Raw genomic sequence first — 21835 nt, 5'->3', positions numbered from 1 at the left:
ATTTCTCTAATGATTAGTGATGTTGAGCATCCTTTCATGTGTGTGTTGGCAATCTGTATATCTTCTTTGGAGAAATGTCTATTTAGATCTTCTGCCCATTTTTGGATTGGGTTGTTTGTTTTTTTGATATTGAGCTGCATGAGCTGCTTGTAAATTTTGGAGATTAATCCTTTGTCAGTTGCTTCATTTGCAAATATTTTCTCCCATTCTGAGGGTTGTCTTTTCACCTTGTTTATGGTTTCCTTTGCTGTGTGAAAGCTTTTAAGTTTCATTAGGTCCCATTTGTTTATTTTTGTTTTGATTTCCATTTCTCTAGGAGTTGGGTCAAAAACGGTCTTGCTGTGATTTATGTCACAGAGTGTTCTGCCTATGTTTTCCTCTAAGAGTTTTACAGTGTCTGGCCTTACATTTAGGTCTTTAATCCATTTTGAGTTTATTTTTGTGTATGGTGTTAGGGAGTGTTCTAATTTCATTCTTTTACATGTAGCTTTCTGGCCTTTTAAATTCAATTGCTACCTAATCGAGCTTTATGAAACATTTCAACACATTACCTTAAGTTTCCCTTTTTTTTTTTTTTTTTTTTAAGTTAGTGTAGTTGCTTTGTCCTATGTTGGGTATCCCTGTTTACTCTTTGAAAATTTACAGACAATTAAGAAATATTTTTGAAAAGATTTAAACACTGCATCTAAGTATAGAGAGCAAAATAAAAGAGCATCTATTTCCAAGCTTTTCACACCCTGATTTGTTTCCCCAGAATTTAGTAGACTTTTTAAAATCATTTTTTCTTGTCTTTTAAATTAATATTATTGTAAAGCATAGAAGATATATGCTCCCTGGAGCCAGATTGTATGGACTCATGCACCAGACTCTTTACTGAATTGTTGTGTCATACTGAGCAAATTTCCTTCGTTTTTGTGTCTCCTTCATATATAAAATGTTGATAATAATAGTACCTATATGTTAGGATTGCTGTGAGGATTAAATAACTGAATACATTTAAAACATTTAGGACAGTGACAGACAATTAGTAAATGTTCAATATCATTACCGTTATCATTATATACCTAAGCATATATACTTATTTTTGGTTTTTTTTTTTTTTTTTTTTTAATTTTTAATTTTTATTTATTTATGGCTGTGTAGGGTCTTCGTCTCTGTGCGAGGGCTTTCTCTAGTTGTGGCAAGCGGGGGCCACTCTTCATCGCGGTGCGCGGGCCTCTCACTATCGCGGCCTCTCTTGTTGCGGAGCACAGGCTCCAGACGCGCAGGCTCAGCAATTGTGGCTCACGGGCCTAGCCGCTCTACGGCATGTGGGATCTTCCCAGACCAGGGCACGAACCCGTGTCCCCTGCATTGGCAGGCAGACTCTCAACCACTGCGCCACCAGGGAAGCCCCTTTTTTTTTGGTTTTTAATGTCTAAATGAAGGAATAATACTAAACATTTAGTTTTGTTTTTTATTTTTCAAATATATAATTGCTTGAGGATCTTTCCATGACAGTATGTACATGGGTTTACTCCCTTCTCTTAAATGGTTCCTTGATATTCATAGTATTCATGTATTCCGATTGATTTAATTCAGGGTTTCTCATTGTTGGCACTATTGGCATACTGGGCTGGAAAATTTTTTGTTGTGGGGGCTGTGCTGTGCACCATAGGATGCTCAGTAGCATCACTGACCTCTCCCCACTAAATGCCAGTAGCTGTCCCCAATGCACATGTGACAATCAAAAATGTTTCCAAAAATTGCCAAATGTTTTTTCAGAGACAAAATTATCACTGGATGGAAACCACTGATTTAGCCAATCATCAATTAAGGGAAATTTAGATGGTTTCTAAGTTTTTGCTATTTTCAACAATATTTTGAGCTTCCTTGTAAAGATGTACATTTTTTTTTACACATTACTTGGTTTCCTTCTTCCCTTTGCTCCTGGGATTCTGAGAGTTTTAGTGACAGCTCCTCTCGAACACTCTGAATCTCCAGTCAAAAGAAATTTCTATTTGTTTCTAGAAATACTTTTTATTTTCCTCTTTTTAAAATTATAACTGTTTTCTCTTCCCTTTTCAACTTTTAAAAATCCAATCAATTTTTCATTCCAGAACTCCAAGAAATATTCTTTGGGCTTGTCCCATTAAACGGAACAAGAATGAGTCCTGAATTATCTCGCTATGTTGGTGAGATGGAAAACCTGGACAGTATCAGAAAGTTAACGTAGCATAAAAGACCAAGGTTGTTGGATGAGACAGAAGATTATGATCACAGAGCTTTCAAGATGCAAAAACAAAAAAAAAAGCATCCCAGGGGTTTCAAATTGTCAGGCAGTGGTATCTGGTCTCTAACTGTTTCTTATGTCCATTATGCCAAAGTCCTATCAATTGTTTTGAGAAGGTCTTCCTTAACAGGGCATCAGTTTTTAAAAAACTGACAGTGAAAAAAAGAAATATTTAGCAGTCACAGAGGAAAAAATCAGATGAATATAGGTACATAATCTGGATTTTACTTTTGTTAGAGGTATGACCATTACTTTTTTAAATCCTATGAGCCTCAATTCCCTTATGTAATAAAAGAAAATAATACAATCTCGAAGTCCTTGCACAAATTAAATAATACAGTTAAAGTACTTAGCAGAGGGTCTGGGGCATACTAAGTATGCAATAAATGTCTTTGTTTCCAGATTCAAAGGCAATCTTTCTAGATGTTCCTGTGACAGGATTTGTCTCTAAAAATCTCTCTAAAATTTACTCAGCAGTGATGTCCAGAGATGCTGACAAGGTCCTGCAGCTTCTGTAGCATCCTAGCTAGACTCTTACTGGTAAAGCATAATTAAACTTTTTAAAAATTTTTCACTCAGCTTATTTACTGATTGATATTCCATCCTAAACTAAGTATTCAACATTTTTTCAAATAAATCTCTTCTTTTTATATTAATGTTTTCAGCATCACTTTCTGTTGAATACAACCAAAGATCCAAACCAATACTGGTGATGCAACTGATGATGCAATTCATTGCAGTGTGTACACTGCAATTCCTGGTGTGTATCATTTTTTTATTCATAAGTGAACACTGATGCTGAATAAAATCTATGTCCCATGTGAATCTGTTTGGCAACCACATATACAATGTATGTGTGAAATATTCCCCAGTTATCAGATACAACATCTTAAAAACTATGATTTGAAATATGTATGTAAATCAAATCCTGAATATGTCAGTCATGTACGAAATAGTTACAAAAAACTATGTGCTCCAGTGAACTAGCAAAACATTAATTACATATATGTATATATGTACATATATAAGTACATACATATTAAACTCATTGGGTGTGTAACTAGAAAGATGAATAAAGCTGAAAACAAAGTAAATGACATGAGAGAAATAAAGATATTATACAAAATTGATAATAAAATACAAAATGATTAGGAATATAAAAGATTACAAGACACTTGGAGGATAGGATGAGAATATTTTACATATTATCTTATGAGACTCTAGGTAGAAAGGAATAGAGCAAATGGAAGACAGAAGATATTCAATATTATAATATCTGAAATTGATAATTATTGAAAGAGTGGACTTTTAAAGAATACTTTTTGGAAGAATTAAAACAATCTCAGACTAAACATCTGAGCTAAAGGTGGAAGGGTACACAATGAAACTGGTGACAATGACAGGAAGAGTTGAAACGTGGTCTGTGTGAAATCATAAATTATATAATAAGAATTTATTTGTGTGATTAAAAATAACTAAACTACAGCACAAAAATGACATGTCACGTGAGGAGAGAAGTAATAGGAGACAATGTGTTTTAAAGCCCTTGTATTTTTCAGGAGACAAATAAGATACCAATTTACTTTAGACTTCATTAAGAATTGGAAAATAACATTAAGGGTAACTATTGTTAAAAAAAACAAAAAAACAAACTGGATTAGAATATTTATTATAACCCACATCTGTATAAAGAAACAAGTAGAGTGAGAAAACAAACAAATAAAAATGGAATTTAAAAAAGATAAAAAGGATCTAGCACCATAAACAAAAATAATCTAATACCATACACAAAAACTCAAAATGGATCAAAGACCTAAATGTAAGGCTGGACACTACAAAACTCCTAAAGGAAAATATAGGAGTAGAACACCTTTGACATAAATCTCAGTGATATCCTTTTGGATCCACCTTCTAGAGTAATGAAAATAAAAACAAAAATAAATAAATGGGACCTAAGTAAATTTAAAAGCTTCTGCACAGCAAAGGAAACCATAAACAAAAGGAAAAGATTACCCACAGAATGGGAGAAGATATTTGCAAATGAAGTGACCAACAAGGGATTAATCTCCAAAATATAAAAACAGCTCATGCAGCTCTATGTCAAAAAAACAAACAACCCAATCAAAAAATGGGCAGAAGATCTAAATAGACATTTCTCCAAAGAAGACATACAGATGGCCAAAAAGCACATGAAAAGATGCTCAACATCAGTAATTATCAGAGAAATGCAAATCAAAACTACAAGAAGGTGTCACCTCACACCAGTCAGAATGGTCATCATCAAAAAGTCTACAAACAAATGCTGGAGAGGGTGTGAAGAAAAGGGAACCCTCCTACATTGTTGGTGGAAATGTAAATTGGTACAACCACTATGGAGCACAGTATGGAGGTTACTTAAAAAAAAATTAAAAATAGTTACCATATGATCCAGTAACCCCATTCCTGGGCATATATCCAGCAAAAACCATAATGCAAAAGGATATATGCACCCCAATTTTCATTGCAACACTATTTACAGTAGTCAAGAGATGGAAGCAACCTAAATGTTCATTGACAGAGGAATGGATATATATATATACATTGGAATATTACTCAGCCATAAAAAAGAATGAAATAATGCTGTTTGCAGCAATATGGATGGACCTAGAGAATATCATACTAAGTGAAGTAAGTCAAAGACAAATATCATATGATATCACTCATATGTGAAAACTAATTTTTTTAAAAAAGAAAAGAAACAAATGAACTTACTTACAAAACAGAAATAAACTTACAGATATCAAAAACAAACATGTTATCAAAGGGGAAATGTGGCAGGGAGGGATAAATCAGAAGCTTGGGATGAACACACACACATTACTATATATAGGATAGACAACCAACAAGGACCTACTGTATAGCACAGGAAATCTACTCAGTGTTCTGTGATAACCTATATGAGAAAAGAATCTAAAAAAGAATGAATATATGTACATGTATAACTGATTCACTCTGTTGTACACAGAAACTTACACAACATTGTAAATCAACTATACTCCAATAAGAAAAAGGAGATAAAAAATATATTGGACAATTGAAAAAATAACTCCAAATATATCATAATATTTCAAACTGAATGATAATAAAAATACTAAACTTTAAACTCATAGGAGACATCTAAAGCAATACTTAAAGTATACCATGAAATGCTTGTATCACAAGATAGGGAATACTGAAAAGCATACACATTTAGCTTAAAAGTTGTTAAAATTATACTTATCCAAACAATATAAAAGGAAAATATTAAGAAAGACTAGACTATTCACTAAGATACAAATATAGTATAAGGTTAATACTTGGAGACAAAAAGTAGTCCTATAAAACAGACAAATAAATAATTCTCTGATGAGAATAAAAAGGAAATCTACAAACTAATTACATTAGAAATTAAACTTATAAAACAAGAACTGTAAAAATTTTATCAAGTCGTGAAAATTTAGGTGAAATGAAAACATTCCTAGAAAATACAACTTACCAAAACTGTCTCAAAAAAAAAATAGAAAGTATGAATAATACTATAATTATAAATTGATTTTTTAGATACAAATCTTCTATCAAAAGAAAACTTACACTCTGTTTTACAAGCTCCACCAAACTTTCATGAAATAGATAACACCAAACATACACACTTTTTCAACAAATACATAAAAGAAGAAATGTTCCAAAAACAATGATTTGAGGCTAATAAAACATGAGTGTACCTGTGTGTGTAAAATGCCAACAATCTAGGAGAAACATAAATTACAGGTCAATTTCACATATTAACTGAAATATCAGTGTCCTAAGTGAAATAATAAACGAATGAAATAATAAACTATTATAGATTATTTACAAAATGGAAAATAAGTGTGAATAATAATAATGATGGAAATGGCTAATCATGAGTTTAAATAATGCTCTGCTCAAACGCTATTCTTAATTATTTGCATATATTAACTAACTTAATTCTTACAATAACATTATAATGTAGGCCCTTTAATTACCATAATTTCACTTATTTTCAGGAAATCAGGTCAGGTTTAAATATACATTGATATTCAAACACAAAGAAAACCAAAAAAATGTTTAAAAATAAGTATGTGATAAAACTATATATGAATTCATCCTTTGTATATATAATAAAAATTCTAAATAAATATTTTGATTGAAGAGGTTGATCTGAGAGGAATTCACAGATGTTTAAAAAATATTGGCATGACCATGAGATTTTGCTTTAATTATTTTACCACACAACCATGTCATACATACATGCACGCATACACACATATGTAGTATATATGCATGCATCCATACACATATGTGCATATACATGTGTAGATATATACATGTGTGTTATACGTGTGTGTGTGTGTGTGTGTGTGTGTGTGTATATATATATATATATGAGGGGTATGCTTATGCACATTTATAACTGTACCAATATCCATCTCTCTATGTATCTCTCTATGTATCTATCCATCTACCCAGCTATTTATGTAATATTAGGAAAAACGTTAAAAATTTGACCCTCTATTTTTAAGTTATTTGATAAGTGAGAAGGTGTTTTTGGAGCTTTGACATCTTGAATTAGAGGTATACAGTGTGACTTCCACAAAACCACAAAAAAAAAAAAGCTATGAAAACAGAAAACAAGAGACTTTAAAAATTACATCCCACTAGCATATATTAGCATGTTTTGTAGCCAAGGAGTGAAGTCTCTTTAATGATATGGAATGATAATGGATAATAATTTAAAGGTGAAAAAGCAGGATGCAAAGTAATTTATAACAGAAGATGTGATAATAAATAATTGCAAACAGTTAAAATCATCACATTTTAAATTTAAATTCATGTTTGGCAATTGTGAAGAAAGGATTAACATACTTGGTGTGTTTTCTCAGAAATCAAAGGAACAGTAAATTTTATGATAGATTTAAGGGAAAGAAAATGAGTATCTGTTTAGTTTGACTCACGCTGTTGCAACTGACAGATAATCTATCTCAAACAAATTAATGCAAACAGGTATATCTATTTTTTCACATAACTGAAAAGTATAAGATCATCCAACAGACCTCTACATTATACATTATATTACTGAAGAAACATTAAAAGCAATCCTATTAAAATCAAGTACAAACTATGGATTTTGACATTGATTTTACATTTCTACTTTGTTCCTAGCAAATGAAATAGAACAAGATATTTTTAAGATTAAAATATTGAGAAGAAAAATAGTCATTTTTTACAGATAAAATTATGATAGTAAGAAATTTAGCTAGGAAAACAGACAAAAGAAAAAGTAGTTTTTAAAAACCAATACCTTGCCTACAGGCCGGCATTAAATGATGTATATTTAAGTACAACTTTGGTGAATCAGCACTGTTGTGGTTATATTTCAAATTAAATTTTTTCTCTTTTCAAAAGATTGAGTGAGATGGTTGATCAATACCATCAATACCAGTGTCAATACCATCTTATCTCTCCAGCTTAGAAAATATATCCATAAATTATCTGGCAAAATTTTCAGTCTTTCAGATACAAAATGACCTACAAATGTTTTTAAAGTAAGCTATATGTAAGCATACATGTATATATGAATGTTTGTGACATTATTAGAAATCACGTTGTTTAACTTGTCTTTTTTTGTTGTTGTTGTTATGAAAATGAGTATTTTTTTATGTATAATTCTGTTTGTGTTCTTTCAGATTATTCAAATATCAAAAGAAACATTCTTCCACTATATTGCCTTTGTAATATGAGAATGTATTAGTACAAAGTAATAAAATGTATACTGCATTAAAAAATATATATATATAAAAAATAGATATACCTCTAATAACAATCATATTAGATACATACAAAGATATCTGCTCATTTATAGATATCACACATGCACAGTCATAGGTGCATATATACATATATGCATTTGTGTACATATATACACACATGGGTACACAGATATGCATTCAGATATGCACACATATGTGTATATTTGCATGTCTCTATGTGTGTATATAATATACATATGCACACTTTTATTGTATATATAATTATACATACACAAAGATATCAGGAGACACATTCATCTACATATACATGCATACATGTGTACATATACAAATATGTATAGAAACAAGTATATGTATACTTGTCTGTGTATGTATGCATATGAATGTACATATATACATTGAGATATACACACAATTCATGCATATGTATATATTTCCATATATCTGCACATACACATACCATGCATATACATACCATGCATATACATACCATGAAATGAAATTACACATATAGTTTCATAACAGCTATCTTGTTGGAAAATACATATATGACTATGTATATTTTGAACTCTTTCCAGGGCCATGAATATGTCTCCTTGATATCATTTAAATGGCTATTTGTATTATATTATATACTTGTCTAATTTATTATTTATATAATTAAATTTCTATTTTTTAGAATCTATGTTTCTTCTAGTTTTCCACTACAGTATGTGATTTCTTTAAAAGGCCGGGCCCTGCAGTCACATTACATGGAACATCAGTGTTAGTGTTAGTGGTTGTTGTTCTTATAATAACAATGCCCTCAGGATTTAATGAGTAGAATAAGCAAAACCCACAGTGTCTTGTGTTTAGTAAACACACAGTAATTTTATGTATTATAACTACTTTTGTTATACAAGAATATGTATATATATATTACTATGTATAAATATATAGCATATTAATATAAATATATACATTTGCCCTTGTTATTTATCATTACGCTACAATATATTTCTTTTTTTTAAATACATTCTTTTTTAGTTAATTAATTAATTATATTTATTTTTGTTTATTTACTTATTTTTGGCTGCACTGGGTCTTCATTGCTGCGTGCGGGCTTTCTCTCTAGTTGTGGCGAGCGGGGGCTACTCTTTGTTGCAGAGCACGGGCTCTAGGCACGCAGGCTTCAGTAGTTGTGGCATGCAGGCTCAGCAGTTGTGGCTCGCGGGCTCTAGAGCACAGGCTCAGTAGTTGTGGCACATGGGCATACTTGCTCCATGGCATGCGGGATCTTCCTGGACCAGGGCTCGAACCCATGTCCCCTGCATTGGCAGGCGGATTCTTAATCACTGCACCACCAGGGAAGTCCCTACAATATATTTCTAAAAGTAAAGTTTGAAGATCTAAGATAATTTAACACTTTGATAGATATTGCCAAATTTTCTTCCAGAAAAATTGTACTAATTTATAATTCTATTCAAGAATAACTGCCCATTCATTTATGTACATCCTTATCATTTTTCTTTATTTTTTTCCTTAATTCTTTTTTCCTTAGCATAAATTGAAAGATATACCATCTTTCTCTTTAGAAAGACTTAAGAGTAGAAAAACTTTAATTTTACCCAAATGCAAAGTGATTCCAAGCAAAATGCCAGGAAGCCAATAGGCAAGATGAAGTCTTAAATGGTAACTGTGTAAGACCTTGTAGTCTGTATGTGGTGTTCTTTGTTTACTTGGCTTACTTTTCCTCTACATTATTTCCTTAAAGTAATGGGACTAAATATCATATTTCTGAACTTCTATGAACCAACCAGAATACTTTTTGTTTTTCCTAATTCATCCTAATTTCAGCATCTTCAATTTAAAATCCCAATGCAAGAAGCACCAATCTGCTGAACATGGTTGTTTTCCTGCTGATTCTGTTCTGTTTTTTTTACCTCCTAAGAAGAATGACAATGAGGTTTCCTTATGCTGCATTAGGGTATCCGTATATAAGAAATTAAGTCTCTATGAGAAATCTGTACATTATCACCATGGCATGCTATAGAAGAGAAAGAAGACATGAAGCTGTCCATCCTCAGCTAAGTAAACAAACAATAAGAATACAGTTAAAGGGGAATAATTCTAAGTGTTTTCACAAAATTAAGTAGAAGTATTTGAATTACATAGTAGCAGTGGATTTTAATAACTCTTCTGTGCTAGCAATGTGATTATGTTTCAGAGAATAAAAAACAAAGAACACAGAAATAGAATAGTCAGACTTTGGTTAAGATTTCAGGAAGGACAGGAGTTGATAAATCCAGGACCCTGGGAAATGTTTGTCTTCTGTCATGAAAAATCAAATGGTGATTTATTACCTCAAAACAAAGGCTCTTATATATTGATTACAGGTATAAACTGAGCAAAGCATGTATGAATGCAGCTTCCTGGAGTCAAAATTAAGATGTATAAATGAAAATAATTTTATAGAATATGGTGATTTATTTTAATTTACTAATTATTTTAATAAGATCAAGTTTCTCACCTAAGAGACTTAGAATAGCTAACCTTGAGAGATTAAAATGGTTAAATGAAATAAACTATGTAAAGGGTCTAGCACAGAAGAACAAATGATGTTTTCTTTTTAAATGTTTTCTCTTACTCAATTTTCCAAATAAACAAGTAAAATCTTGACAATGTATAATTACTTCACTGTGGCAAATGAAGAATTGAAAATTTTGATGGATATATCATGGGCCTATTCAGTGAATCATTTTTGAAAAAATGTTTTCTACCAAATGGCATCAATTCATATAACTCCAGTATTGCCTTTAGGCTTAAACTGATTAGAACTGAGGCAATGCTATGAATAATGACTTAGTAACTTTCAGTATGTAAAATATAAAGAATTCTACTGCTTTTCTAATCCTCACATTTTTCTTCCACACAACAACTAAAATTTGTTTTCAAAAAGCCCAGCTCTCCAATAGATATTTACCTGGATTGTTTCATATAATTTTACATCAGTTCTATGATATATACACACTATTTCTTATGATCCTCGTTTGACGAATAGGACACCTGAGTCATAGAAAATTTATATAATACTGTATACACAGAGTTACAAAGAGCAATTAAGAAGAGTAATTAAAGTTAGGTCTGTCTGACTCCAGAGCCCAAGTCCCTATATGATAACATATTCCTCATATATGAACCCTCAAAGATCTGCATGATCTTTAGAACCTGTCAAATTCAACCTTCATCTCATATAACTCAGAAGTTTCTTTAGTGCACCATCATCTGTTTTTCATTGAGTTGCTCTTAAAATATTTTTAAACAAGTCATCTCTTAGATTATAAACTTCCTCGTCTATAATCTGCTTATAAACTGGAAATTTAATTTTTTTCATTTTTTAAAGTAGTATTTAGTTTTCCTCATTGATACTGCAGGAAGAGGTAACAATAATGGTGATGCATCTTGATCTAGTTGATAGCCTCTTTAGAAAACAGAAAGTGTTCCTTTCATATTCAAATGCAACATTTTATGTACAGCTTGCACAGTAATAAAAGCATTTTATTGAACATTTTAAACTGTAGACTGTGCCTCAATGAAAATGCTAAGATCAGCTAAGGTTCCCTGATAATCTCACTTATATGTTGGGTTGATATAACCAGTTTATCAATAGAACTGTACAGACATAAAACGTTTCTTGTACTTTAAAATTGAAAAAATTTAAAACATTCCCTCCACATTTTCAGGAAATGATGACTCTCTTTTACCATACATATAATTTTAAATTTAAAAAAAAACGATTTTTATCATTTCCTTTGGGTAAACATATGATGAAACAGTATGTTTAGAATTATTTTTCCTGAAAGTTGTTGTGGTATAAATTTCATAGGCTTTTGAGTCAAACAGAATTGGTTTTAGCTATTAGCTCTGTCTTTAGCTACTTTTGCAATTTAGAGCAATTTTTTGGTATTCAATTTATTTAAACTAAAAAAAAAAAAAAAAAAAAACACAAATAACACCACCAAAAACAGTTCACCCATTTCTCACAGACCCCACCTCTTGTCTCTCCCAACCAAAAACCTGTTCTCTGTATCTATGAGCTTAGTTTACATATATAACTATATATAACATATATAGCTATATATATGTATATACAATTTCTTTATCCATTCACCCATTCATGGACACTTAGGTTTTTTTCCCTGTCTTGACTATTGTAAATAGTGCTACAGTGAACATAGGGGTGCATATATCTTTTTGAATTAGTGTTTTTGTTTTCTTTGGATAGACACCCAGAAGTGGAATTGCTGGAGCATATGGTAGCTCTATTTTTAATTTTTTGAAGAAGCTCCACACCGTTTTCTATAGTGGCTACACTAATTTACAGCCCCACCAACAGTGCACTAGGGTTCCCTTTTCTCCACATCCTCACGAACACTTGCTATTTCTAGTTTTCTTGATAATAGTCATTCTAAAAGGTGTGAGGGGTTATCTCATTGTGGTTTTGATTTTCACTTCCCTGAGGATTAATAACGTAGATTATCTTGTCATGTATTTGTTGGCCATCTGTATTATCTTCTTTGGAAAAATGTCTATTCAGATATTCTGTTCAGTTTTTAATTGATTGTTTTTTCTGTTATTGAGTTGTATGAGTTCTTTATATATTTTGGATATTAACCCCTCATCAGATATATGATTTGCAAATATTTTCTCCCATTCAATAGGTTGCCTTTTCATTTTCTTGATGGTTTTCTTTGCTGTACAGAAGCTTTCTGGGGTCTCTTTTATAAGGGCACTAAATCCATTCATGAGGGATCTGCCCTCATGACCTAATCATCTCCCAAAGACCCACCTACAAATATCATCACATTGGAGATTAGGTTTCAACATACGAATCTGGGGGGTGGGGGGAAGACACGTTCAGACTATAGCATTCTGTCCCTGCCCCTCCAGATTCATGTCCTCCTTGCATGCAGTAAGACAAGTGTTGACCAATATTCTAGAACTGTTTAGAGGATGGGGAAACTGTGGACAAATTACTCTGGGAACCTATGTAAATATCTGGAGAGATTGGATTTGTACACGAGATCACATTGTTAGTGGAGAATAATTCCTTACTATTGGGATTTGATGGGTATAAGGACTAAATATGGACGCACACATCCCTGCATGTAATATAAAAATGATAGATTCTGTTATGTTAATCTGAAGAGGCAAACTGCAAACTCTATCTCCTTTGTGGAGAGCGGCAGCTCAAATTTTTGTTCAGTTTTTGATAATTTGGATTTTGCCCCATGCATTCATGGCTCAGGTTTCAGCGGATATTTAAACAGAGTTTATTCATAGGAATCTGGGTTCCCTCACTCTTGTACTCTCTCTTTTTTCTAGGATTTCCTGCCTCAATATTCAACAGCTTTAGTTTCCCTGAATTCTATCCTCTGTGTCTTCAAGCCACTAAAACTGCAGGTTTTCTTTGGAATTTTAGCTGTCCCACATGGCACAACTAGGGACTTACTAGGCTAAAATCCTGAAACCAACCAAGGCTGGTTTTTTTTCCTTTCAATTGTCAACTCTCCTCCAGTTTCTGCCTGCTTTTGTTCATTTTCCAGTGACTTCAAGTAGGTTTTATGTTTTGTTTTTTAGAATTTATGGTTATTACCTTCAGAGGACTGATCTGATAAGATTCTCTCAGCCATAATGGAAGTGGAACCTTAGATTACTGTTTTAATATTAAAATATATTTACTATTCTACATGATGATAATTGTACTTTGTCACGCATCATTTGAGAAAGTGCATAAAGTTAATGGTTGTGTGAGTCGTACAATTAACAAATGTTTGGATGTATATAATCACAATATATGTATACACTTTAAAAATAGTATGCCTGGGATATATTTTTTGTTTTACCCAAATGAATCTGGTACCTCACAGGTGTCTTTAGATAACATACTGGAAAATATTCACTCAACTGATATCCTGAGTCTCTTTCCATAGTAAAACCTAACAGTATTTTGAATTGTTGCTTGCTGTCCTTATCTTCACCCTCTTTGTGATTCTTAACAATTATTTTAAATGAGGAGAAGAGAAAATAGGCAGGAAACTGTCTATTTTGTCAAGATTTACTTTCAGTACAATAAAACTGGCATATTTGGTGCTGTAACAATCAAGACTGGGGAATCTTTCTTCTTGATATATCTATTGTTTCTTTTTGTCATCAAATTGCATTAAATTAGAGACCAATTTTATCTTTAATTATATTAATATATTACTACATTTACATTTTGAGTGGCATTTGGCATTCAGTGTTTCTATTGTTTATTTTAGCCTTTACTGCTATTTTATATACTGAACAGTTGAAGTTTTAGTCATTTTAATAACAAATTTATTATATACAGTCAGTTTAAATACATATAAACTTTATGTCTGACTGGATAATTGTGGCAACTTTTTTTTCTTTTTACAGTCTCAGCCATAAAACATGTGGAAATAACATAGTATTTTATGAAATCTTGTCACCACATCTAGAGCACTTGGTAGAAAATCTGGCTGTTTTCCAGTATTACCATAATTCTATAAAATCCCTCTGTCTAAGGAATAAAAATTACAAGCTTTTGAGCCTGACAGATTTGAGTTTGAAATACGGTTTTGCCATTAACAAGATTTTTCACTTTCTGGACATTATTAATCTTCTGAAGTTGAGGGAAATGTATCCAATATTTATTGAGGTGTTACAGTGTGCTAGTGTTTTTATACTATTCTGTTTGATTGTCAAAACAAATACAAATACAAATGTATACTTAGCTGAACATAAGAATCATTAAACTATCTGTTCTAACTTACAAACATCATATATGCAGAAGCTGAACAATGAATTCAATTAGTTCTCTCCAAAATAAATACCATTTGATATACACCATATCATTTTGAGAACCTCAGTTGCCATGTGTATAAGATGGATAAAGTAATTACTACTAAGAGAATACTATAAGAATTAAAATAATTTTATTGTAAAAATGTATGGGAGATTGTCCAGTGATTTCAGATGCTTATTGTTTTGTTGTTCCAGTTTCCCCTATGTCAGTAAATAAAGAATTATCGATAATGAGATAAAACTTTTGTGGGTCAGGTAAAGAAAAAGAGAAAAAAAGAAAAATACTATACCAGATTTCCATGGAATCAGTAATTCTCCCTTTTTGTTAAGTTTTAAGTCAAATTACCAGAAATCTGGGAGGAAAATGTACATTCTACTTTAAAAATACACAGTAAAATTTTAAATATAATATGTATGATGTATTTGTATTCTGTTATTGCTAGTGAGAAGGCAATAAAACCTGGAAATTGAGATGTGGTGTCCTAAGGATTACTCTTGGTTGATTGAGGAAGAAAGTTTAAAAATGCAAGGATGAGAAGTAGTTGGAAAATTACTGTAAGCACATAACTATTACTGCTGTTATATTATCATGTTTTGGTTCATTGAGGGAAAAAATTGCCTAATGATTATCCCAAGGAGCAAAAGAGATAGTGAAACAATGTTGGGCTGATTTGTTCCCCATTCTGCTACACAAATCAATGGATCCAAGTCTGGAGTAGAATTTCAGGTAGAGTTGTAGACAGAAGCACTTGAAGTCCTGAATGGCTACAACTCATAAGGGTATGATTTGCTTTGTAACAATAGAGCACAGAGTCTAAGATGATGTGCAATAGCACACACGACAGAAAAGAGGCAGGCTCATTATAAAGAGGTTGTCACTGCTATCTCTGGGATTTACTGGGTTTTTTTTTTTTTTTCCCCTAAATTGGTTTATTTCTTAAATCCCAGATGTGTTATCCTCCTGGTTTTTCAGCTTTATTCAGACACAACGGGCAAATAAAATTGTAAGATATTTAAAGAGTACAACATGATGATTAGATACATATATACACTGTGAAAGGATGCTTCCCACTGAGTCAATAACACATCCATCACCTCTGGGATTTACTTTTGATATGGAAACTGAGAGACAGCAGAGAATGAACTGAATTAAGTCTTTATTTGTCAACTCAAACCACACATAAGTTTGAGAATTTTGTATGTAAGATTTTCAGCTTGAATCTGGCTTTTCTTTAATCCAATCCCATATCTTATGTATAGTTCTGGCTAGTGACAGAAACAGCATGGAGGCACGTGTGCATTCCCCAAACACCTCTTTTGATTTAAAGGAAATCATCTGAAAATTGACCATTCAGCCATTTTAAGACAGTCATAAAACCTGTGTTTTTAAAATCTAGTCAGTCTAACTTGAACTCCAAAGGCTAAATCTCTCTCTTTTTATTATACTTTTCTGAAGTAATATTAAAAAGTTACAAACATAAAAATACAAAAAAGGCACAACCCATAAGCTTTCAGCTCATCAAACTTTTGCACAGTAAATACATCCATGTAACCCCTATGCAAATGAAAAAATAGATTATGAGCTCCACGTAAGCCCCTTTCCTGCCCCAATCCACACACTTCCCCTACCTCAAAAGTAACCACTATCTTTACTTCAACACTGAAGAATAAACTGGGTGATTTTATAATTCATGTAAATAGTATCATAGTATTGCCTCTATTGTGTTAGGCTTATTTAACTTAACTTTATGTTTAAGATTCATGCCGTTGTGTGAAGCAGTATTTTTATTTCTAAAGATTTTCCCATTGAGTGAATATATCATGATTTCTTTATCCATCTACTATTGGTGAACATCTGGTTTGTTATAAGTTTTTGTTGATTAGAAAGGTACTGTTAATAACCTTTAAAAGTCTGGATTTGGGTACACATATGCGCACATTTTTGTTAGGTCTCTCACTAGAAGTGGATTTTTTGACTTATAGGATACCTAAATCTATAAATTTATACTAACAAGTTACCTACCTACCTATCAATCACCAGCAAATAGTCTCTAAACTTGTTAGAACTTAACTCCCACCAGCATAGAATGAGAGTTCCCAATACTTTCCAGCATCACCAACTTGTGTTACACAGATATTCCTGCATATTCTCAGTGGTTTATGATAACTAACGCCTACTTTTCTTGCTCACAGGATCAGCTGTAAGGCTCTGCTTCAGGCTGAAGGTCTGACTGAGGTTTGCTTCATATGTTTTCATTGTCCTTGGACCAAGACATGTTCTTTTCGTAACAGTTAAAAGGACCACAAAAGGAACAAGAAGGAACCTTGCACCCTCTTAAGCCTCTTGCCCAGAACTGGCACAGCGTTACTTCTGCCCACATTCTGTTGGCAAAATCAAGTCACGTGGGCAAGTCAAAAATCAATTGCCTGAAGTGGCCAAAATGGTGGAGTAGAAAGACCCTGAGCTCACCTCCTCTCACGAGGACTCCAAAATCGCAACTGCCTGCAGAATAACCATCAATGAAAAAGACTGAAACCTATCAGAAAAGATCTTCTACAACAAAAGACATAAGGAACCACAACAAGATGGGTAGGAGGGGCAGACTGGCAATATAATCAAATCCCATTACCCCTGGGGGTGGGCAACCCACAAACTAGAGAAAAATTATATCACAGAGGTTCTCCCCAAAAAAGTCAGAGTTCGGAGCCCCACAACAGATTCCCCAGCCTGAGGGTCTAGCACAGGGAAGTAAAGCCCCCAGAACATTTGGCTTTGAAGACCAGTGGGGCTTAATTTCAGTAGTCTCACAGGACTGGGGGGAATAGACTCCACTCTTAAAGGGCATGTACAAAATCTCATGTGCACCAGGACACAGGGCAAAAGCAGTCATTTGATAGGAGCATGGGCCAGACATAACTGCTGGTCTTACAGAGTCTCCTGGAGAGGCAGAGGGTGGCAGCAGCGAACCCTGGTGACATGGATACTGCTTTCAGACATATTTGGGAACATTCAGCTGCATGAACACTGCTGCTGCTGGCAGCTGACATCTTGGCTCATTACCACCAAGACCTGGCCCCACCCAACAGCCTGTAGGCACCCATGTTGGGACGCCTCAGGCCAAACAAATAACTGAGAGGGAACACAGTCCCACCCATCAGCAGACAGGTTGCCAAAAGTCTTCCTAGGCCCACAGCAACCATTAGACCCACCCTAGACATGGCCCTGCCCACCAGAGGGCCAAGACCCAGCTCCTCCCACCAGTGGGCAGGCAATGTCTCCTCTTGCCAGGAAGCCTGCACAAGCCTCCAGACCAACCTCACCCACCAGAGGTCAGACACCAGAAGCAAGATAACTATGATCCCGTAGCCTGTGGAACAAGTCCACCAACATAGGTCAGACCCTACCCTGGGACCAGCTGGGCCCTTGCCCTGCCCACTAGCAGGCCAACACAACCTTCAGAACACCCTGGACTCAATGCCCAATTGTGTCAGGAACCAGGTCCCCAATGCCAACAATCTGAAATGAGCTCTGGGATCCCTGGGCCCTGAAGCCAAACTCCAGGAAACAGCTCCGCATGCCTGTAGTCAGGCATTAACCCCAGGACTTGACTTCACCTGCCAATGTGTGGGAACAGCCCTAGTGTCTTCAATATCCTGACTCTGCCCACCTGTGAGCCAGCACTTGCCCTGGGACCACCTAGCGTTCCACAAGCATCCACCTCCTGACCAGGCCCCACTAAAAAGCAGCATGTGTACAAAGCAAGCCCTGGCAAACAACCAGACTAGGAGTCAACCAAGCCTACCAGACCACCCACGTAGTCCGCCTACCACAAAAGAAGGACCTGCACAGCCCTCTTAGGGGGAACCACTAGAGCATAGAGCTTGAGTGACAAGAAGGAGTTACATTGTTGGGATGCATAGGACGTCTCCTTTGGAGGGCCACTTCGCCAAGGTCAAGAAACGTATCTACCTACCACATACATAAAAATACAAACAGAAACGTAGACAAAATGAGGTAGCAGAGAAACATGTTCCAGATGAAGAAACAGGTAAAAGCTGAGAAGAAGAACTCAGTGAAGTGGAGACAGGCAATCTACCTGAGAAAGAGTTCAGAGTAATGATCTGAAAAAGGATCAAAGAACTTGGGAGGAGAATGGATGCACAGAGTGAGAAGTTAGAAGTTTTTAACAAAGACTTAGAAAATAAAAAAAACCACCAAACAGAGATGGAGCATATAATAACTGAAATGAAAAATACATTAGAGGGAATCAATAGTAGACTAAATGATTCAGAAGGACAGATGAGTGATCTGGAACACAGTAGTGGAAATCACTGCTGCGGAACAGAAAAAAGAAAAAAAAGAATGATAATAAATGAGGACCGTTTAAGAGACCTCTAGGACAACATCAAACACACTAATATTCACATTATAGTGATTCCAGAGGGAGGAGAGAAAAAGAAAGGGCCTGAGAAAATATTTGAAGAGATAACAGCTGAAAACTTCCCTAACCTGGGAAAGGAAACAGTCACCTAAGTCCAAGAAAGGCAGAGACTCGCATACTGGATTAACACAAAGAACAAACCAGGACACACTGCAATCAAAATGACAAAGATAAAAAGAGAATACTAAAAGCAACAAATAGCATACAAGGGAATTCCCTTAAGGCTATTAGCTGATTTTTTTTAGCAGAAACTCTACAGGCTGGAAGGGAGGGGCACAATATATTTAAAGTGATGAAAGGGAAAAACCTACACCCAAGAATACTATACCCAGCAATGCACTCATTCAGATTTGAAAGAGAAATCTAAAGCATTACATACAAGCAAAAGCTGAAAGAATTCAGCACCACCAAGCCAGCTTTACAACAAATGTTAAAGGAACTTCTCTAGGCAAAAAAGAAAAGGCCACAATTAGAAATACGAAAATTACAGAATGAAAAATTCACTGGTAAATGCAAACATACAGCAAACATAGGAAATCATCTACACATAAAGCTAGTAGAGAGGATAAAAGACAAAATTAGTAAAATCATCTGTATCCACCATAAGCAGTTAAGGAATACACAAAATAAGCAGCTGTAAAATATGATATCAAATACAGTAATTGTGAGGAGAGGAGAGTATAAGTGCATAGTTTTTAAAATGCATTTGAAATTAAGAGATAAGCAACTTAAAACAATCATGCATATATATAGACTACTGTACAAAAACCTCATGGTAACCACAATCCAAAAATCTATTGTAGATATACACACAAAAAAGAAAAAGGAATCCAAACATAACACTAAAGATAGTCATAAAATCATAAGAGAACAAAAGAAGAAAGGGGGGAAAAAAGAACTACAAAGACAAATCCAAAACAATTAACAAAATGGCAGTAAGAAGATACATATCAATAATTAACTTAAATGTAAATGGAATAAATGCTCCAGTCAAAAGACATAGACTAGCTGAATAGATACATAAATAAGACCTGTATATAAGATGCCTACAAGAGACTCTTTTCAGATCTAGAGATACATACAGACTGAAAGTGAGAGGATGGAAAAAAGTATTCCACACAAATGGAAATCAAGAGAAAGCCACAGTAGCAATATTTGTATCAGATGAAATAGACTTTAAAATAAAGACTGTTACAAGAGACAAAGATGTACATAATGATCCAGGTATAAATCCGAGAAGGTATAACAATTGTAAATATATATGCAGACAACACAGGAGGACCTCAATATATAGGGCAAATATTAACAGACATAAAAGGAGAAATTGACAACAACACAATAGTAGTAGGGGACTTTGACACCACACTTATATCAATGGAGAGATCATCCAGACAGAAACTAAATAAGGAAAAAGAGGTCTAAAATAACACATTAGATCATATGGAATTAAATTTATAGAGCATACTATCCGAAAGCAGCAGAATACACCTTCTTTTCAAGCGCACATGGAATATTCCCCAGGACATATCACATGCTAGACCACAAAACAAGCCTTAGTAAATTTAAGAAAACTGAAATCATATCAAGCATCTTTTCCAATCACAATGTTATGAGACTAGAAATCAAGTACAAGAAAAAAACCTGCAAAAAACACAAACATGTGACTAAACAATATGCAACTAACAACCAATGGATCACTGAAGAAATAAAAAAGTACCTAGAAATGAACAAAAACACAAAGCTCCAAAACTTATGGGAAACAGCAAAAGAAGTTCTAAGAGTGAAGTTTATAGCGATACAAGCTTACCTCATGAAACAAGAAAAATCTCAAATAAACAACCTAACCTTACACCTAAAGCAACCAGAGAAAAAAGAACAAACCCAATCCAAAGTTGGTAGAAGGAAAGAAATCATAAAGATCAGAGCAGAAAAAATAGAGATGGAAAAAAACAACAGAAAAATCAATGAAACTAAAAGCTGATTTTTTGAAAAAATAAAGTTGATAAACCTTTAGCCAGACTCATCAAGAAAAAGGGGAGAGGGCCCAAATCAATAAAATCAGAAATGAAAAAGGAGAAATTACAACTGACACAACAGAAATACAAAGGACCATAAAAGACTACTGTGAGCAACAATATGCCAGTAAGATGCACAACCTAGAAGAAACGAGAAAGAATTAGAAAATATGAACAGACAAACTACCAGTATTGAAATTGAATCAGTAATTTAAAATCTCCCAACTAACAAAAGCTCAGGACTAGATGGCTTCACAGGTGAATTCTACCAAAAATCTAAAGAGAGTTAATGCCTATCCTTCTGAAACTATTCCAAAAAATTGCAGAGGAAGGAACCCTTCCAATCTCATCCTATGAGGCCACCACTATCCTTATACCAAAACCAGACAAAGATATCACAAAGAAAGAAAATTACAGGCCAATATCACTGATGAATGTAGATGCAAAAAT

General features: G+C 33.8%; 1 pseudogene; it reads right to left on the bottom strand.

Annotated features, from left to right (window-relative positions):
- LOC133097298 (protein zyg-11 homolog A-like) overlaps positions 1–17976 on the bottom strand; it is a 61866-nt pseudogene extending 43890 nt beyond the window's left edge.
- Positions 17977–21835: the final 3859 nt, after the last annotated feature.

Source organism: Eubalaena glacialis, chromosome 9, assembly GCF_028564815.1.
Source record: "Eubalaena glacialis isolate mEubGla1 chromosome 9, mEubGla1.1.hap2.+ XY, whole genome shotgun sequence".
NCBI classification, from domain to species: domain Eukaryota; kingdom Metazoa; phylum Chordata; class Mammalia; order Artiodactyla; family Balaenidae; genus Eubalaena; species Eubalaena glacialis.
Note: the sequence above shows the minus strand (reverse complement) of the source record. Positions and strands in the feature narration are given on the sequence as shown.